Source organism: Ambystoma mexicanum, unplaced genomic scaffold, assembly GCF_040938575.1.
Source record: "Ambystoma mexicanum isolate Mex_15411 unplaced genomic scaffold, UKY_AmexF1_1 Mex_scaf34, whole genome shotgun sequence".
Classification (NCBI taxonomy): Eukaryota; Metazoa; Chordata; class Amphibia; order Caudata; family Ambystomatidae; genus Ambystoma; species Ambystoma mexicanum.
Genome location: NW_027182449.1, coordinates 174,900 through 192,006, shown reverse-complemented (window position 1 = coordinate 192,006; position 17,107 = coordinate 174,900). Strand labels below are relative to the sequence as shown.

Here is a 17,107-nt window from a genome sequence, read left to right as displayed (position 1 = left end):
TCTCTACCCCAGTGCTGGTCCAAGTTGGTTTGGCAAAATTTTGCAAAGAAGATGCCTGTAAATGTAACTCACGCCACACTAGCACTCACCCAGGCGTCGGTTCCTTACAAAAATAGAAAGCACCTCTAAAAAAAGAAGAAATAAACACACACACAATTTTCCTGCTGCGGTCTCCTCGACTCTTTGGAAGGCAGAGGGCGATGTTGGTTGAAGCCCTTACCTTCTCTGGCTGGCGGCCTACAAGACCAGGAAAGAAGCAGGCCCAGTAACAGCAGCTGAGGCCCCCAGCCCAGCCACGCCTAGGCAGGCATCAGCGGAAGGCTGACTCTCTACCCCAGTGCTGCTCCAAGTTGGTTTGGCAAAAGTTTGCAAAGAAGCTGCCCGTAAATTCACCTCAAGCCACACTAGCACTCACCCAGGCGTCAGTTCCTTACAAAAATAGAAAGAATCTCTAAAAAAGAAGAAATAAACACACACACAATTTTCCTGCTTCTATTCCCTCGACTCTTTGGAAGGCAGAGGGCGATGTTGGTTGAGGCCTTACCTTCTCGGGCTGGCGGCCTACAAGTCCAGGAAAGAAGCAGGCCCAGTAACAGCAGCTGAGGCCCCCAGCCCAGCCCAGCCCAGGCAGCCATCAGCTGAAGGCTGACTCTCTACCCCAGTGCTGGTCCAAGTTGGTTTGGCAAAATTTTGCAAAGAAGATGCCTGTAAATGTAACTCACGCCACACTAGCACTCACCCAGGCGTCGGTTCCTTACAAAAATAGAAAGCACCTCTAAAAAAAGAAGAAATAAACACACACACAATTTTCCTGCTGCGGTCTCCTCGACTCTTTGGAAGGCAGAGGGCGATGTTGGTTGAAGCCCTTACCTTCTCTGGCTGGCGGCCTACAAGACCAGGAAAGAAGCAGGCCCAGTAACAGCAGCTGAGGCCCCCAGCCCAGCCACGCCTAGGCAGGCATCAGCGGAAGGCTGACTCTCTACCCCAGTGCTGCTCCAAGTTGGTTTGGCAAAAGTTTGCAAAGAAGCTGCCCGTAAATTCACCTCAAGCCACACTAGCACTCACCCAGTCGTCAGTTCCTTACAAAAATAGAAAGAATCTCTAAAAAAGAAGAAATAAACACACACACAATTTTCCTGCTTCTATTCCCTCGACTCTTTGGAAGGCAGAGGGCGATGTTGGTTGAGGCCTTACCTTCTCGGGCTGGCGGCCTACAAGTCCAGGAAAGAAGCAGGCCCAGTAACAGCAGCTGAGGCCCCCAGCCCAGCCCAGCCCAGGCAGCCATCAGCTGAAGGCTGACTCTCTACCCCAGTGCTGGTCCAAGTTGGTTTGGCAAAATTTTGCAAAGAAGATGCCTGTAAATGTAACTCACGCCACACTAGCACTCACCCAGGCGTCGGTTCCTTACAAAAATAGAAAGCACCTCTAAAAAAAGAAGAAATAAACACACACACAATTTTCCTGCTGCGGTCTCCTCGACTCTTTGGAAGGCAGAGGGCGATGTTGGTTGAAGCCCTTACCTTCTCTGGCTGGCGGCCTACAAGACCAGGAAAGAAGCAGGCCCAGTAACAGCAGCTGAGGCCCCCAGCCCAGCCACGCCTAGGCAGGCATCAGCGGAAGGCTGACTCTCTACCCCAGTGCTGCTCCAAGTTGGTTTGGCAAAAGTTTGCAAAGAAGCTGCCCGTAAATTCACCTCAAGCCACACTAGCACTCACCCAGGCGTCAGTTCCTTACAAAAATAGAAAGAATCTCTAAAAAAGAAGAAATAAACACACACACAATTTTCCTGCTTCTATCCCCTCGACTCCTTGGAAGGCGGAGGGCAACCTTCGCCGCTGGTGGCCTTCACATGCAGGAAAGAAGCACACCCAGGAACAGCAGCTGAGGCTCCCAGCCCAGGCAGGCTTCAGCTGAAGGCCGACTTGGGAAGCACTGAGGCCAGACCCTGGGCTCCTGGGTCCCTCGGTTGAAGGCTCGAGGCCAGACCCCTTGGCTCCTGTGTCCCTTGGCTGAAGGCTCGACCAGTGCTCGACCAGGCTCGATCAGGCAAGATATTAGGTAGCATGGGGCCCAGCTGGGACTTCTAGGAAGCTTAGGGTGACGGCCGCTTCTGCCCCATCATCCAGAGGCCTGGCTATGGAGAGGCATGATGTGGCCTCCCTCCCTTCCTGCCTCTTGTAGGCACTTCTCCCCCGTGAGCACTTCCCGCTCCAAGTGTCCCCTTGTCTCCCAGGGTGCACTCTTCCTCTAGAGCCCACATATGCAGATGAGGCCCATCCACTTGCCTCCCCTAGCTGTAGGGGGCCTTGCGCGTCCACTGGAGAGAAAACGGGGAGACGCTGGAGGTGCTTTGCCAGGGACACGAGTGGCCCTTTCTGGCTGCATCCACCCACCCGAGGCGGCGAGCTGCTGCCCTGGCTTCAGTCTCCTGCTGCTCCAAGTTAGTTTGGCGACAACGTGTCCGCCTCTGACGGGGCTCTGCATTGGAGCGAGGGCTGCTGTCTGCCCCTGTGCCTTTTTCACGCGCCGTGTTTGTTAAAATTAAAAGCGGAATGGAGGAAAAATGTAGTTCAAGACGGGGAAGACGAACGCCGCCTATCGGGCACAGAGTAGCAAAATGCCTACAGCACCTGGTATTCCCAGGCGGTCTCCCATCCAAGTACTAACCAGGCCCGACCCTGCTTAGCTTCCGAGATCGGACGAGATCGGGCGCATTCAGGGTGGTATGGCCGTAGGTGAAGAGTGCGCCGATTCCGAGCCTCTTGTGCTGTGTCGGCTCCTCCGACGTCCACTGCCCTCTTGCAAGGCTGAACGCTGTCCTCTGCAGTGTGCTTCTGCCCTTCTTTTTGCCTCAAGCTCAGGAGCCACAGCTGCCAGCTTGGAAAAGCAACGAGCGGCTCCATGCACCCACTTTTGAAATACCCACTTGCCTACTCATGTTTGCAAAGAAAGTGTCTGTAAATTCAGGCCAAGCCACACTTGCACTCACTCACCCAAGCATCCGTTCCTTACAAAACTTTAAAAAAAAACTCGGAAAGAAAGATGGAAATAAACACACACACAATTTTCCTGCTGGGGTCTCCTCGACTCTTTGGAAGGCAGAGGGCGATGTTGGTTGAGGCCTTACCTTCTCGGGCTGGCGGCCTACAAGTCCAGGAAAGAAGCAGGCCCAGTAACAGCAGCTGAGGCCCCCAGCCCAGCCCAGCCCAGCCCAGGCAGGCATCAGCTTAAGGCTGACTCTCTACCCCACTGCTGCCCCAAATTGGTTTGGCAAAAGTTTGCAAAGAAGATGCCTGTAAATTTAACTCACGCCACACTAGCACTCACCCAGGCGTCGGTTCCTTACAAAAATAGAAAGCACCTCTAAAAAAGAAGAAATAAACACACACACAATTTTCCTGCTGGGGTCTCCTCGACTCTTTGAAAGGCAGAGGGCGATGTTGGTTGAGGCCCTTACCTTCTCCGGCTGGTGGCCTACAAGTCCAGGAAAGAAGCATGCCCAGTAACAGCAGCTGAGGCCCCCAGACCAGCCCAGCCCAGCCCAGGCAGCCATCAGCTGAAGGCTGACTCTCTACCCCAGTGCTGGTCCAAGTTGGTTTGGCAAAAGTTTGCAAAGAAGATGCCTGTAAATGTAACTCACGCCACACTAGCACTCACCCAGGCGTCGGTTCCTTACAAAAATAGAAAGCACCTCTAAAAAAAGAAGAAATAAACACACACACAATTTTCCTGCTGCGGTCTCCTCGACTCTTTGGAAGGCAGAGGGCGATGTTGGTTGAAGCCCTTACCTTCTCTGGCTGGCGGCCTACAAGACCAGGAAAGAAGCAGGCCCAGTAACAGCAGCTGAGGCCCCCAGCCCAGCCACGCCTAGGCAGGCATCAGCGGAAGGCTGACTCTCTACCCCAGTGCTGCTCCAAGTTGGTTTGGCAAAAGTTTGCAAAGAAGCTGCCCGTAAATTCACCTCAAGCCACACTAGCACTCACCCAGTCGTCAGTTCCTTACAAAAATAGAAAGAATCTCTAAAAAAGAAGAAATAAACACACACACAATTTTCCTGCTTCTATTCCCTCGACTCTTTGGAAGGCAGAGGGCGATGTTGGTTGAGGCCTTACCTTCTCGGGCTGGCGGCCTACAAGTCCAGGAAAGAAGCAGGCCCAGTAACAGCAGCTGAGGCCCCCAGCCCAGCCCAGCCCAGGCAGCCATCAGCTGAAGGCTGACTCTCTACCCCAGTGCTGGTCCAAGTTGGTTTGGCAAAATTTTGCAAAGAAGATGCCTGTAAATGTAACTCACGCCACACTAGCACTCACCCAGGCGTCGGTTCCTTACAAAAATAGAAAGCACCTCTAAAAAAAGAAGAAATAAACACACACACAATTTTCCTGCTGCGGTCTCCTCGACTCTTTGGAAGGCAGAGGGCGATGTTGGTTGAAGCCCTTACCTTCTCTGGCTGGCGGCCTACAAGACCAGGAAAGAAGCAGGCCCAGTAACAGCAGCTGAGGCCCCCAGCCCAGCCACGCCTAGGCAGGCATCAGCGGAAGGCTGACTCTCTACCCCAGTGCTGCTCCAAGTTGGTTTGGCAAAAGTTTGCAAAGAAGCTGCCCGTAAATTCACCTCAAGCCACACTAGCACTCACCCAGGCGTCAGTTCCTTACAAAAATAGAAAGAATCTCTAAAAAAGAAGAAATAAACACACACACAATTTTCCTGCTTCTATCCCCTCGACTCCTTGGAAGGCGGAGGGCAACCTTCGCCGCTGGTGGCCTTCACATGCAGGAAAGAAGCACACCCAGGAACAGCAGCTGAGGCTCCCAGCCCAGGCAGGCTTCAGCTGAAGGCCGACTTGGGAAGCACTGAGGCCAGACCCTGGGCTCCTGGGTCCCTCGGTTGAAGGCTCGAGGCCAGACCCCTTGGCTCCTGTGTCCCTTGGCTGAAGGCTCGACCAGTGCTCGACCAGGCTCGATCAGGCGAGATATTAGGTAGCATGGGGCCCAGCTGGGACTTCTAGGAAGCTTAGGGTGACGGCCGCTTCTGCCCCATCATCCAGAGGCCTGGCTATGGAGAGGCATGATGTGGCCTCCCTCCCTTCCTGCCTCTTGTAGGCACTTCTCCCCCGTGAGCACTTCCCGCTCCAAGTGTCCCCTTGTCTCCCAGGGTGCACTCTTCCTCTAGAGCCCACATATGCAGATGAGGCCCATCCACTTGCCTCCCCTAGCTGTAGGGGGCCTTGCGCGTCCACTGGAGAGAAAACGGGGAGACGCTGGAGGTGCTTTGCCAGGGACACGAGTGGCCCTTTCTGGCTGCATCCACCCACCCGAGGCGGCGAGCTGCTGCCCTGGCTTCAGTCTCCTGCTGCTCCAAGTTAGTTTGGCGACAACGTGTCCGCCTCTGACGGGGCTCTGCATTGGAGCGAGGGCTGCTGTCTGCCCCTGTGCCTTTTTCACGCGCCGTGTTTGTTAAAATTAAAAGCGGAATGGAGGAAAAATGTAGTTCAAGACGGGGAAGACGAACGCCGCCTATCGGGCACAGAGTAGCAAAATGCCTACAGCACCTGGTATTCCCAGGCGGTCTCCCATCCAAGTACTAACCAGGCCCGACCCTGCTTAGCTTCCGAGATCGGACGAGATCGGGCGCATTCAGGGTGGTATGGCCGTAGGTGAAGAGTGCGCCGATTCCGAGCCTCTTGTGCTGTGTCGGCTCCTCCGACGTCCACTGCCCTCTTGCAAGGCTGAACGCTGTCCTCTGCAGTGTGCTTCTGCCCTTCTTTTTGCCTCAAGCTCAGGAGCCACAGCTGCCAGCTTGGAAAAGCAACGAGCGGCTCCATGCACCCACTTTTGAAATACCCACTTGCCTACTCATGTTTGCAAAGAAAGTGTCTGTAAATTCAGGCCAAGCCACACTTGCACTCACTCACCCAAGCATCCGTTCCTTACAAAACTTTAAAAAAAAACTCGGAAAGAAAGATGGAAATAAACACACACACAATTTTCCTGCTGGGGTCTCCTCGACTCTTTGGAAGGCAGAGGGCGATGTTGGTTGAGGCCTTACCTTCTCGGGCTGGCGGCCTACAAGTCCAGGAAAGAAGCAGGCCCAGTAACAGCAGCTGAGGCCCCCAGCCCAGCCCAGCCCAGCCCAGGCAGGCATCAGCTTAAGGCTGACTCTCTACCCCACTGCTGCCCCAAATTGGTTTGGCAAAAGTTTGCAAAGAAGATGCCTGTAAATTTAACTCACGCCACACTAGCACTCACCCAGGCGTCGGTTCCTTACAAAAATAGAAAGCACCTCTAAAAAAGAAGAAATAAACACACACACAATTTTCCTGCTGGGGTCTCCTCGACTCTTTGAAAGGCAGAGGGCGATGTTGGTTGAGGCCCTTACCTTCTCCGGCTGGTGGCCTACAAGTCCAGGAAAGAAGCATGCCCAGTAACAGCAGCTGAGGCCCCCAGACCAGCCCAGCCCAGCCCAGGCAGCCATCAGCTGAAGGCTGACTCTCTACCCCAGTGCTGGTCCAAGTTGGTTTGGCAAAAGTTTGCAAAGAAGATGCCTGTAAATGTAACTCACGCCACACTAGCACTCACCCAGGCGTCGGTTCCTTACAAAAATAGAAAGCACCTCTAAAAAAAGAAGAAATAAACACACACACAATTTTCCTGCTGCGGTCTCCTCGACTCTTTGGAAGGCAGAGGGCGATGTTGGTTGAAGCCCTTACCTTCTCTGGCTGGCGGCCTACAAGACCAGGAAAGAAGCAGGCCCAGTAACAGCAGCTGAGGCCCCCAGCCCAGCCACGCCTAGGCAGGCATCAGCGGAAGGCTGACTCTCTACCCCAGTGCTGCTCCAAGTTGGTTTGGCAAAAGTTTGCAAAGAAGCTGCCCGTAAATTCACCTCAAGCCACACTAGCACTCACCCAGTCGTCAGTTCCTTACAAAAATAGAAAGAATCTCTAAAAAAGAAGAAATAAACACACACACAATTTTCCTGCTTCTATTCCCTCGACTCTTTGGAAGGCAGAGGGCGATGTTGGTTGAGGCCTTACCTTCTCGGGCTGGCGGCCTACAAGTCCAGGAAAGAAGCAGGCCCAGTAACAGCAGCTGAGGCCCCCAGCCCAGCCCAGCCCAGGCAGCCATCAGCTGAAGGCTGACTCTCTACCCCAGTGCTGGTCCAAGTTGGTTTGGCAAAATTTTGCAAAGAAGATGCCTGTAAATGTAACTCACGCCACACTAGCACTCACCCAGGCGTCGGTTCCTTACAAAAATAGAAAGCACCTCTAAAAAAAGAAGAAATAAACACACACACAATTTTCCTGCTGCGGTCTCCTCGACTCTTTGGAAGGCAGAGGGCGATGTTGGTTGAAGCCCTTACCTTCTCTGGCTGGCGGCCTACAAGACCAGGAAAGAAGCAGGCCCAGTAACAGCAGCTGAGGCCCCCAGCCCAGCCACGCCTAGGCAGGCATCAGCGGAAGGCTGACTCTCTACCCCAGTGCTGCTCCAAGTTGGTTTGGCAAAAGTTTGCAAAGAAGCTGCCCGTAAATTCACCTCAAGCCACACTAGCACTCACCCAGGCGTCAGTTCCTTACAAAAATAGAAAGAATCTCTAAAAAAGAAGAAATAAACACACACACAATTTTCCTGCTTCTATCCCCTCGACTCCTTGGAAGGCGGAGGGCAACCTTCGCCGCTGGTGGCCTTCACATGCAGGAAAGAAGCACACCCAGGAACAGCAGCTGAGGCTCCCAGCCCAGGCAGGCTTCAGCTGAAGGCCGACTTGGGAAGCACTGAGGCCAGACCCTGGGCTCCTGGGTCCCTCGGTTGAAGGCTCGAGGCCAGACCCCTTGGCTCCTGTGTCCCTTGGCTGAAGGCTCGACCAGTGCTCGACCAGGCTCGATCAGGCGAGATATTAGGTAGCATGGGGCCCAGCTGGGACTTCTAGGAAGCTTAGGGTGACGGCCGCTTCTGCCCCATCATCCAGAGGCCTGGCTATGGAGAGGCATGATGTGGCCTCCCTCCCTTCCTGCCTCTTGTAGGCACTTCTCCCCCGTGAGCACTTCCCGCTCCAAGTGTCCCCTTGTCTCCCAGGGTGCACTCTTCCTCTAGAGCCCACATATGCAGATGAGGCCCATCCACTTGCCTCCCCTAGCTGTAGGGGGCCTTGCGCGTCCACTGGAGAGAAAACGGGGAGACGCTGGAGGTGCTTTGCCAGGGACACGAGTGGCCCTTTCTGGCTGCATCCACCCACCCGAGGCGGCGAGCTGCTGCCCTGGCTTCAGTCTCCTGCTGCTCCAAGTTAGTTTGGCGACAACGTGTCCGCCTCTGACGGGGCTCTGCATTGGAGCGAGGGCTGCTGTCTGCCCCTGTGCCTTTTTCACGCGCCGTGTTTGTTAAAATTAAAAGCGGAATGGAGGAAAAATGTAGTTCAAGACGGGGAAGACGAACGCCGCCTATCGGGCACAGAGTAGCAAAATGCCTACAGCACCTGGTATTCCCAGGCGGTCTCCCATCCAAGTACTAACCAGGCCCGACCCTGCTTAGCTTCCGAGATCGGACGAGATCGGGCGCATTCAGGGTGGTATGGCCGTAGGTGAAGAGTGCGCCGATTCCGAGCCTCTTGTGCTGTGTCGGCTCCTCCGACGTCCACTGCCCTCTTGCAAGGCTGAACGCTGTCCTCTGCAGTGTGCTTCTGCCCTTCTTTTTGCCTCAAGCTCAGGAGCCACAGCTGCCAGCTTGGAAAAGCAACGAGCGGCTCCATGCACCCACTTTTGAAATACCCACTTGCCTACTCATGTTTGCAAAGAAAGTGTCTGTAAATTCAGGCCAAGCCACACTTGCACTCACTCACCCAAGCATCCGTTCCTTACAAAACTTTAAAAAAAAACTCGGAAAGAAAGATGGAAATAAACACACACACAATTTTCCTGCTGGGGTCTCCTCGACTCTTTGGAAGGCAGAGGGCGATGTTGGTTGAGGCCTTACCTTCTCGGGCTGGCGGCCTACAAGTCCAGGAAAGAAGCAGGCCCAGTAACAGCAGCTGAGGCCCCCAGCCCAGCCCAGCCCAGCCCAGGCAGGCATCAGCTTAAGGCTGACTCTCTACCCCACTGCTGCCCCAAATTGGTTTGGCAAAAGTTTGCAAAGAAGATGCCTGTAAATTTAACTCACGCCACACTAGCACCCACCCAGGCGTCGGTTCCTTACAAAAATAGAAAGCACCTCTAAAAAAGAAGAAATAAACACACACACAATTTTCCTGCTGGGGTCTCCTCGACTCTTTGAAAGGCAGAGGGCGATGTTGGTTGAGGCCCTTACCTTCTCCGGCTGGTGGCCTACAAGTCCAGGAAAGAAGCATGCCCAGTAACAGCAGCTGAGGCCCCCAGACCAGCCCAGCCCAGCCCAGGCAGCCATCAGCTGAAGGCTGACTCTCTACCCCAGTGCTGGTCCAAGTTGGTTTGGCAAAAGTTTGCAAAGAAGATGCCTGTAAATGTAACTCACGCCACACTAGCACTCACCCAGGCGTCGGTTCCTTACAAAAATAGAAAGCACCTCTAAAAAAAGAAGAAATAAACACACACACAATTTTCCTGCTGCGGTCTCCTCGACTCTTTGGAAGGCAGAGGGCGATGTTGGTTGAAGCCCTTACCTTCTCTGGCTGGCGGCCTACAAGACCAGGAAAGAAGCAGGCCCAGTAACAGCAGCTGAGGCCCCCAGCCCAGCCACGCCTAGGCAGGCATCAGCGGAAGGCTGACTCTCTACCCCAGTGCTGCTCCAAGTTGGTTTGGCAAAAGTTTGCAAAGAAGCTGCCCGTAAATTCACCTCAAGCCACACTAGCACTCACCCAGTCGTCAGTTCCTTACAAAAATAGAAAGAATCTCTAAAAAAGAAGAAATAAACACACACACAATTTTCCTGCTTCTATTCCCTCGACTCTTTGGAAGGCAGAGGGCGATGTTGGTTGAGGCCTTACCTTCTCGGGCTGGCGGCCTACAAGTCCAGGAAAGAAGCAGGCCCAGTAACAGCAGCTGAGGCCCCCAGCCCAGCCCAGCCCAGGCAGCCATCAGCTGAAGGCTGACTCTCTACCCCAGTGCTGGTCCAAGTTGGTTTGGCAAAATTTTGCAAAGAAGATGCCTGTAAATGTAACTCACGCCACACTAGCACTCACCCAGGCGTCGGTTCCTTACAAAAATAGAAAGCACCTCTAAAAAAAGAAGAAATAAACACACACACAATTTTCCTGCTGCGGTCTCCTCGACTCTTTGGAAGGCAGAGGGCGATGTTGGTTGAAGCCCTTACCTTCTCTGGCTGGCGGCCTACAAGACCAGGAAAGAAGCAGGCCCAGTAACAGCAGCTGAGGCCCCCAGCCCAGCCACGCCTAGGCAGGCATCAGCGGAAGGCTGACTCTCTACCCCAGTGCTGCTCCAAGTTGGTTTGGCAAAAGTTTGCAAAGAAGCTGCCCGTAAATTCACCTCAAGCCACACTAGCACTCACCCAGGCGTCAGTTCCTTACAAAAATAGAAAGAATCTCTAAAAAAGAAGAAATAAACACACACACAATTTTCCTGCTTCTATCCCCTCGACTCCTTGGAAGGCGGAGGGCAACCTTCGCCGCTGGTGGCCTTCACATGCAGGAAAGAAGCACACCCAGGAACAGCAGCTGAGGCTCCCAGCCCAGGCAGGCTTCAGCTGAAGGCCGACTTGGGAAGCACTGAGGCCAGACCCTGGGCTCCTGGGTCCCTCGGTTGAAGGCTCGAGGCCAGACCCCTTGGCTCCTGTGTCCCTTGGCTGAAGGCTCGACCAGTGCTCGACCAGGCTCGATCAGGCGAGATATTAGGTAGCATGGGGCCCAGCTGGGACTTCTAGGAAGCTTAGGGTGACGGCCGCTTCTGCCCCATCATCCAGAGGCCTGGCTATGGAGAGGCATGATGTGGCCTCCCTCCCTTCCTGCCTCTTGTAGGCACTTCTCCCCCGTGAGCACTTCCCGCTCCAAGTGTCCCCTTGTCTCCCAGGGTGCACTCTTCCTCTAGAGCCCACATATGCAGATGAGGCCCATCCACTTGCCTCCCCTAGCTGTAGGGGGCCTTGCGCGTCCACTGGAGAGAAAACGGGGAGACGCTGGAGGTGCTTTGCCAGGGACACGAGTGGCCCTTTCTGGCTGCATCCACCCACCCGAGGCGGCGAGCTGCTGCCCTGGCTTCAGTCTCCTGCTGCTCCAAGTTAGTTTGGCGACAACGTGTCCGCCTCTGACGGGGCTCTGCATTGGAGCGAGGGCTGCTGTCTGCCCCTGTGCCTTTTTCACGCGCCGTGTTTGTTAAAATTAAAAGCGGAATGGAGGAAAAATGTAGTTCAAGACGGGGAAGACGAACGCCGCCTATCGGGCACAGAGTAGCAAAATGCCTACAGCACCTGGTATTCCCAGGCGGTCTCCCATCCAAGTACTAACCAGGCCCGACCCTGCTTAGCTTCCGAGATCGGACGAGATCGGGCGCATTCAGGGTGGTATGGCCGTAGGCGAAGAGTGCGCCGATTCCGAGCCTCTTGTGCTGTGTCGGCTCCTCCGACGTCCACTGCCCTCTTGCAAGGCTGAACGCTGTCCTCTGCAGTGTGCTTCTGCCCTTCTTTTTGCCTCAAGCTCAGGAGCCACAGCTGCCAGCTTGGAAAAGCAACGAGCGGCTCCATGCACCCACTTTTGAAATACCCACTTGCCTACTCATGTTTGCAAAGAAAGTGTCTGTAAATTCAGGCCAAGCCACACTTGCACTCACTCACCCAAGCATCCGTTCCTTACAAAACTTTAAAAAAAAACTCGGAAAGAAAGATGGAAATAAACACACACACAATTTTCCTGCTGGGGTCTCCTCGACTCTTTGGAAGGCAGAGGGCGATGTTGGTTGAGGCCTTACCTTCTCGGGCTGGCGGCCTACAAGTCCAGGAAAGAAGCAGGCCCAGTAACAGCAGCTGAGGCCCCCAGCCCAGCCCAGCCCAGGCAGGCATCAGCTTAAGGCTGACTCTCTACCCCACTGCTGCCCCAAATTGGTTTGGCAAAAGTTTGCAAAGAAGATGCCTGTAAATTTAACTCACGCCACACTAGCACTCACCCAGGCGTCGGTTCCTTACAAAAATAGAAAGCACCTCTAAAAAAGAAGAAATAAACACACACACAATTTTCCTGCTGGGGTCTCCTCGACTCTTTGAAAGGCAGAGGGCGATGTTGGTTGAGGCCCTTACCTTCTCCGGCTGGTGGCCTACAAGTCCAGGAAAGAAGCATGCCCAGTAACAGCAGCTGAGGCCCCCAGACCAGCCCAGCCCAGCCCAGGCAGCCATCAGCTGAAGGATGACTCTCTACCCCAGTGCTGGTCCAAGTTGGTTTGGCAAAATTTTGCAAAGAAGATGCCTGTAAATGTAACTCACGCCACACTAGCACTCACCCAGGCGTCGGTTCCTTACAAAAATAGAAAGCACCTCTAAAAAAAGAAGAAATAAACACACACACAATTTTCCTGCTTCTATTCCCTCGACTCTTTGGAAGGCAGAGGGCGATGTTGGTTGAGGCCTTACCTTCTCGGGCTGGCGGCCTACAAGTCCAGGAAAGAAGCAGGCCCAGTAACAGCAGCTGAGGCCCCCAGCCCAGCCCAGCCCAGGCAGCCATCAGCTGAAGGCTGACTCTCTACCCCAGTGCTGGTCCAAGTTGGTTTGGCAAAATTTTGCAAAGAAGATGCCTGTAAATGTAACTCACGCCACACTAGCACTCACCCAGGCGTCGGTTCCTTACAAAAATAGAAAGCACCTCTAAAAAAAGAAGAAATAAACACACACACAATTTTCCTGCTGCGGTCTCCTCGACTCTTTGGAAGGCAGAGGGCGATGTTGGTTGAAGCCCTTACCTTCTCTGGCTGGCGGCCTACAAGACCAGGAAAGAAGCAGGCCCAGTAACAGCAGCTGAGGCCCCCAGCCCAGCCACGCCTAGGCAGGCATCAGCGGAAGGCTGACTCTCTACCCCAGTGCTGCTCCAAGTTGGTTTGGCAAAAGTTTGCAAAGAAGCTGCCCGTAAATTCACCTCAAGCCACACTAGCACTCACCCAGGCGTCAGTTCCTTACAAAAATAGAAAGAATCTCTAAAAAAGAAGAAATAAACACACACACAATTTTCCTGCTTCTATTCCCTCGACTCTTTGGAAGGCAGAGGGCGATGTTGGTTGAGGCCTTACCTTCTCGGGCTGGCGGCCTACAAGTCCAGGAAAGAAGCAGGCCCAGTAACAGCAGCTGAGGCCCCCAGCCCAGCCCAGCCCAGGCAGCCATCAGCTGAAGGCTGACTCTCTACCCCAGTGCTGGTCCAAGTTGGTTTGGCAAAATTTTGCAAAGAAGATGCCTGTAAATGTAACTCACGCCACACTAGCACTCACCCAGGCGTCGGTTCCTTACAAAAATAGAAAGCACCTCTAAAAAAAGAAGAAATAAACACACACACAATTTTCCTGCTGCGGTCTCCTCGACTCTTTGGAAGGCAGAGGGCGATGTTGGTTGAAGCCCTTACCTTCTCTGGCTGGCGGCCTACAAGACCAGGAAAGAAGCAGGCCCAGTAACAGCAGCTGAGGCCCCCAGCCCAGCCACGCCTAGGCAGGCATCAGCGGAAGGCTGACTCTCTACCCCAGTGCTGCTCCAAGTTGGTTTGGCAAAAGTTTGCAAAGAAGCTGCCCGTAAATTCACCTCAAGCCACACTAGCACTCACCCAGTCGTCAGTTCCTTACAAAAATAGAAAGAATCTCTAAAAAAGAAGAAATAAACACACACACAATTTTCCTGCTTCTATTCCCTCGACTCTTTGGAAGGCAGAGGGCGATGTTGGTTGAGGCCTTACCTTCTCGGGCTGGCGGCCTACAAGTCCAGGAAAGAAGCAGGCCCAGTAACAGCAGCTGAGGCCCCCAGCCCAGCCCAGCCCAGGCAGCCATCAGCTGAAGGCTGACTCTCTACCCCAGTGCTGGTCCAAGTTGGTTTGGCAAAATTTTGCAAAGAAGATGCCTGTAAATGTAACTCACGCCACACTAGCACTCACCCAGGCGTCGGTTCCTTACAAAAATAGAAAGCACCTCTAAAAAAAGAAGAAATAAACACACACACAATTTTCCTGCTGCGGTCTCCTCGACTCTTTGGAAGGCAGAGGGCGATGTTGGTTGAAGCCCTTACCTTCTCTGGCTGGCGGCCTACAAGACCAGGAAAGAAGCAGGCCCAGTAACAGCAGCTGAGGCCCCCAGCCCAGCCACGCCTAGGCAGGCATCAGCGGAAGGCTGACTCTCTACCCCAGTGCTGCTCCAAGTTGGTTTGGCAAAAGTTTGCAAAGAAGCTGCCCGTAAATTCACCTCAAGCCACACTAGCACTCACCCAGGCGTCAGTTCCTTACAAAAATAGAAAGAATCTCTAAAAAAGAAGAAATAAACACACACACAATTTTCCTGCTTCTATCCCCTCGACTCCTTGGAAGGCGGAGGGCAACCTTCGCCGCTGGTGGCCTTCACATGCAGGAAAGAAGCACACCCAGGAACAGCAGCTGAGGCTCCCAGCCCAGGCAGGCTTCAGCTGAAGGCCGACTTGGGAAGCACTGAGGCCAGACCCTGGGCTCCTGGGTCCCTCGGTTGAAGGCTCGAGGCCAGACCCCTTGGCTCCTGTGTCCCTTGGCTGAAGGCTCGACCAGTGCTCGACCAGGCTCGATCAGGCGAGATATTAGGTAGCATGGGGCCCAGCTGGGACTTCTAGGAAGCTTAGGGTGACGGCCGCTTCTGCCCCATCATCCAGAGGCCTGGCTATGGAGAGGCATGATGTGGCCTCCCTCCCTTCCTGCCTCTTGTAGGCACTTCTCCCCCGTGAGCACTTCCCGCTCCAAGTGTCCCCTTGTCTCCCAGGGTGCACTCTTCCTCTAGAGCCCACATATGCAGATGAGGCCCATCCACTTGCCTCCCCTAGCTGTAGGGGGCCTTGCGCGTCCACTGGAGAGAAAACGGGGAGACGCTGGAGGTGCTTTGCCAGGGACACGAGTGGCCCTTTCTGGCTGCATCCACCCACCCGAGGCGGCGAGCTGCTGCCCTGGCTTCAGTCTCCTGCTGCTCCAAGTTAGTTTGGCGACAACGTGTCCGCCTCTGACGGGGCTCTGCATTGGAGCGAGGGCTGCTGTCTGCCCCTGTGCCTTTTTCACGCGCCGTGTTTGTTAAAATTAAAAGCGGAATGGAGGAAAAATGTAGTTCAAGACGGGGAAGACGAACGCCGCCTATCGGGCACAGAGTAGCAAAATGCCTACAGCACCTGGTATTCCCAGGCGGTCTCCCATCCAAGTACTAACCAGGCCCGACCCTGCTTAGCTTCCGAGATCGGACGAGATCGGGCGCATTCAGGGTGGTATGGCCGTAGGTGAAGAGTGCGCCGATTCCGAGCCTCTTGTGCTGTGTCGGCTCCTCCGACGTCCACTGCCCTCTTGCAAGGCTGAACGCTGTCCTCTGCAGTGTGCTTCTGCCCTTCTTTTTGCCTCAAGCTCAGGAGCCACAGCTGCCAGCTTGGAAAAGCAACGAGCGGCTCCATGCACCCACTTTTGAAATACCCACTTGCCTACTCATGTTTGCAAAGAAAGTGTCTGTAAATTCAGGCCAAGCCACACTTGCACTCACTCACCCAAGCATCCGTTCCTTACAAAACTTTAAAAAAAAACTCGGAAAGAAAGATGGAAATAAACACACACACAATTTTCCTGCTGGGGTCTCCTCGACTCTTTGGAAGGCAGAGGGCGATGTTGGTTGAGGCCTTACCTTCTCGGGCTGGCGGCCTACAAGTCCAGGAAAGAAGCAGGCCCAGTAACAGCAGCTGAGGCCCCCAGCCCAGCCCAGCCCAGCCCAGGCAGGCATCAGCTTAAGGCTGACTCTCTACCCCACTGCTGCCCCAAATTGGTTTGGCAAAAGTTTGCAAAGAAGATGCCTGTAAATTTAACTCACGCCACACTAGCACTCACCCAGGCGTCGGTTCCTTACAAAAATAGAAAGCACCTCTAAAAAAGAAGAAATAAACACACACACAATTTTCCTGCTGGGGTCTCCTCGACTCTTTGAAAGGCAGAGGGCGATGTTGGTTGAGGCCCTTACCTTCTCCGGCTGGTGGCCTACAAGTCCAGGAAAGAAGCATGCCCAGTAACAGCAGCTGAGGCCCCCAGACCAGCCCAGCCCAGCCCAGGCAGCCATCAGCTGAAGGCTGACTCTCTACCCCAGTGCTGGTCCAAGTTGGTTTGGCAAAAGTTTGCAAAGAAGATGCCTGTAAATGTAACTCACGCCACACTAGCACTCACCCAGGCGTCGGTTCCTTACAAAAATAGAAAGCACCTCTAAAAAAAGAAGAAATAAACACACACACAATTTTCCTGCTGCGGTCTCCTCGACTCTTTGGAAGGCAGAGGGCGATGTTGGTTGAAGCCCTTACCTTCTCTGGCTGGCGGCCTACAAGACCAGGAAAGAAGCAGGCCCAGTAACAGCAGCTGAGGCCCCCAGCCCAGCCACGCCTAGGCAGGCATCAGCGGAAGGCTGACTCTCTACCCCAGTGCTGCTCCAAGTTGGTTTGGCAAAAGTTTGCAAAGAAGCTGCCCGTAAATTCACCTCAAGCCACACTAGCACTCACCCAGTCGTCAGTTCCTTACAAAAATAGAAAGAATCTCTAAAAAAGAAGAAATAAACACACACACAATTTTCCTGCTTCTATTCCCTCGACTCTTTGGAAGGCAGAGGGCGATGTTGGTTGAGGCCTTACCTTCTCGGGCTGGCGGCCTACAAGTCCAGGAAAGAAGCAGGCCCAGTAACAGCAGCTGAGGCCCCCAGCCCAGCCCAGCCCAGGCAGCCATCAGCTGAAGGCTGACTCTCTACCCCAGTGCTGGTCCAAGTTGGTTTGGCAAAATTTTGCAAAGAAGATGCCTGTAAATGTAACTCACGCCACACTAGCACTCACCCAGGCGTCGGTTCCTTACAAAAATAGAAAGCACCTCTAAAAAAAGAAGAAATAAACACACACACAATTTTCCTGCTGCGGTCTCCTCGACTCTTTGGAAGGCAGAGGGCGATGTTGGTTGAAGCCCTTACCTTCTCTGGCTGGCGGCCTACAAGACC

General features: G+C 53.9%; 5 non-coding genes across 5 annotated transcripts; all 5 read right to left on the bottom strand.

Annotated features, from left to right (window-relative positions):
• Nucleotides 1–2,618: 2,618 nt before the first annotated feature.
• LOC138558975 (5S ribosomal RNA) lies at nt 2,619–2,737 on the bottom strand. Its single transcript, XR_011299093.1, has one exon. It is a non-coding gene; the product is annotated as a 5S ribosomal RNA (ribosomal RNA).
• Nucleotides 2,738–5,536: 2,799 nt separating this feature from the next.
• LOC138558974 (5S ribosomal RNA) lies at nt 5,537–5,655 on the bottom strand. Its single transcript, XR_011299092.1, has one exon. It is a non-coding gene; the product is annotated as a 5S ribosomal RNA (ribosomal RNA).
• Nucleotides 5,656–8,454: 2,799 nt separating this feature from the next.
• On the bottom strand, nt 8,455–8,573 carry LOC138558973 (5S ribosomal RNA). The gene has a single exon (XR_011299091.1). It is a non-coding gene; the product is annotated as a 5S ribosomal RNA (ribosomal RNA).
• Nucleotides 8,574–11,372: 2,799 nt separating this feature from the next.
• On the bottom strand, nt 11,373–11,491 carry LOC138558943 (5S ribosomal RNA). Its single transcript, XR_011299061.1, has one exon. It is a non-coding gene; the product is annotated as a 5S ribosomal RNA (ribosomal RNA).
• Nucleotides 11,492–15,260: 3,769 nt separating this feature from the next.
• Nucleotides 15,261–15,379, bottom strand: LOC138558972 (5S ribosomal RNA). Its single transcript, XR_011299090.1, has one exon. It is a non-coding gene; the product is annotated as a 5S ribosomal RNA (ribosomal RNA).
• Between the last annotated feature and the right edge of the window lie 1,728 nt (nt 15,380–17,107).